This window comes from Rhyacophila brunnea, unplaced genomic scaffold (assembly GCF_057557595.1).
Source record: "Rhyacophila brunnea isolate RB1 unplaced genomic scaffold, BYU_Rbru_1.0 scaffold_8, whole genome shotgun sequence".
NCBI classification, from domain to species: domain Eukaryota; kingdom Metazoa; phylum Arthropoda; class Insecta; order Trichoptera; family Rhyacophilidae; genus Rhyacophila; species Rhyacophila brunnea.
In genome coordinates this window covers 7,496,568-7,499,791 of record NW_028233350.1, presented here as the reverse complement: position 1 = coordinate 7,499,791, position 3,224 = coordinate 7,496,568, and positions in this window count along the sequence as shown.

The window sequence follows — 3,224 nt, the reverse complement described above, 5'->3', positions numbered from 1 at the left end:
ATAATTAGTTCATACAAATAAGCAATTAGTTTGAATTACTTATGCATTTTCCTAAACATTTATAAACGTAACATACGCTCAAAATATATTACCTATCATCTATGAAAATATCCGTTGTTGTATATATATTATGTTCCATAACTATGTATAATTTAACCCGTAAAACTAGACATTGTAAAATACTTAGGTAGGTACAATATCAGATATCTAAATTGTCTAATGAGTGAACTAATAAATAAATAAAAATCACGAGATAAATGATTTTATATTTTTAACAACAATCAATACATATTTATGTGATTGAAACCCATAGAAATTATTTTTTAAATTATCTTCTTATTAATTATTTTGAATAAATGTGCTCTCGCGACGTAATCGCTAACGAAACAGCTTGTACATTTGTATGCGGGACGCCAGACATTTTGAAATAATGAGAAAAAAACTTCATATTGAAAAACCCGTCGATTCACGCGAAAATAGTCCTATACAATATGTGAAGCGAAACGCGGTGTGTTCTATTTTTTTAAACTTTCGAGAGATGCCTTAGATGGTGCTTATTGAAATATGGGAAAATATCGTAAAATTATGACAATTATACGATAGATGTCTTTGGGCATATTGAAAATATTATTATTTGTGATTATATAAATACGTCAACATGAAAATAAAAATTATTTTTCTTAAGAAGGTAGGCTTTAAATAATCGCCTAGTATGGAGTCTTCGCCACTGGTACCTACTCGTATATGCTTCCAAGAGTATGTGAAATAGCAATGGGTGAACAACTACTGAATAAATGCCGTCATACATTGGAACCCAAATGGCACTAAATGCCCTAAAACCCGCTGAATAACTCACAAAATTCGGTAGATATATGTGGCAGCGAAGAACTAAGAACTGAGAAGAGTGGATGAAGCTTGGGGAGGGCATCATCCAGCAGTGGATCAACCTCGGCTGATGATGATATTATTATACGGTTATTTTATGCGTGTGGAAGTTATGTGCATAATATAATCTCGTAATTTAGTAGGTATATAGCGCTTTCCAGTGAGACGATGATGTAAGCAGAATATTGGGCAAATTGTGATTATAAGAGAATAGGTACAAATTTTCCCTAAAATCTTTTTCATGTTTTACAAAGTTTCACATTATTTAACGGAACTAACGTCAACGAAATGGTACTCTCCCTATCCTCCGGGATGATATGATAGGATGAAATGAGTAAGATTAGTATCATAGTATGATACTCGTAGTTATTGGAAAAGCTTTTTACAAATAATGTATTATACGCGCGGCGAGGTAGTAACCTTTTGTAGGTCAGAAATAATGACCGCTCGCTCTAATATTATAGGAATGCGAAGTTCGCCTTAAATAGAATGATTATGATTTGTATACAAATCATTCATAACCGTAAACTCTACTGATCCAGTTAATCGAAATGAAAATAAATAAAACAAATCTTGACGTCTATACAATTATTAGTCCAGGATCCCATAGACTTTTCGTATACATAATATGCGGAATGCATTCTGACAATTGGAATACGTTTTAGGGGTCACAAATATATACAATGTCGATGTTGCCAGGCGATATTAGTGGTAAAGTTTTTTTTATTGAGGTTTTATTTTTTTTTCTTATAACCCACCAACAATTGTAAACCTACACTGTTTCTGGATTAACAATAATACTAAAACTAATGTCATATGCATAGATATAGTACATAAACCAATCTGGGTGATTCTATACAAAAATGCTACTAAATATAATAATTTAAGCCAAGGAGGATCCTAAGAATCGATAATTTTGAACACATTGCACTACCCGCTATTTTTATTTTTTCAAATAAGACGAACCGTTCTACGACCATGCCGATGGCATGGTACGATAATTATTGCATTTTCAATCAATCCTTGATTCGGTCTTGGTTTTATTGAAGAACTCAGAACAAGTTTTGGTGGGTTATAAGAAAAAAAAAAATAAAACCTCAATAAAAAAGAAATTACTACTAATATCGCCTGGCAACATCGACATTATATATCTTTGTGACCCCTAGAACCTATTCCAATTGTCAGAATGCGTTCCGCATATTATGTATACGAAAAATCTATAGGATCCTGCACTATATACCGTATATTTGTTTAATGTCACCTAACTATGATTTTTTGATTTTTTTCATTTCTCGAGATTCGAGAATTTAATAAAAATTTTCCGAGATTTCGAGATTAATTTATTAATTTCTCGAGAAATATCTTTCGGTATTTCTTTTTTGACTCCACCTGAGAATTAAGGCCCCTTGTTCAGCTGGTTCCTAATGCTTTACATACGTACTCTTGCGATTATGCCGCTAGCTAAAATAATTATTATTGTAGACATTTGATAGTATTGGAATTTAAATTATTCACGAAAAACAGTGGTACTGTGAAATTACTATTCACTATACTTGTGTAATTCAGAGTTAACCAGATAGCATTTGAAACGGTGCGTGTTGTTAAATGAACGTAGAAAGAAAAAAACATAATATGAGTATATCGAAGTGTTTGTAATCATATATTAACAATTTCATAGTTATAATCAAATCGTCAAACACATTGTATGTTAACATAGAGATTTATCTAAATAGGAGTAATCAACTATGAATCAGTGATAACTGTGATATTTTGACATTGTTAATTTATTAGTGATATTTAATTAATTTTCTTAGTTTTAATCCTTGATAATAAGAAATAAGCTATACTAATTAAATAATTTCAAAATGTCAATACCTACCATCTTCCAGTCAAAGAAAAAAGTTATCAACTGCATAGGTACAATTTTCCGGACACAAGTGAGAAAACCATGTCAAACAGATATTTATGTTTATATATTATGACGAAAACGATTCAGATATAAAAAAAAATATTAAAAATATAAATATTAATAAAAAGTTGTTTACTTTAATGAATGGGTACCAACTTATAATGTTTTGTAATGTGGCCGCGCGGCATAAGCGTTGGACTATAAAGCCGTGGGTCCCAGGTTCGAATCCTGGGTCTGGCAAGTACACATATTGTTTTTCAATTTGTGTGTGTCAGGGTATGGACCTAATAGGTTGAGCAAGTGGCTGACATCCATTTCTCGTAAAATCAAAATCTGTCAATACAAACCTCCACTCTGTGGAGGCCCATATGATCCTATCAGGATCGGACATGGTCGAAAAAAAAAAAAAAAAATGTTTGATGTTGTACAA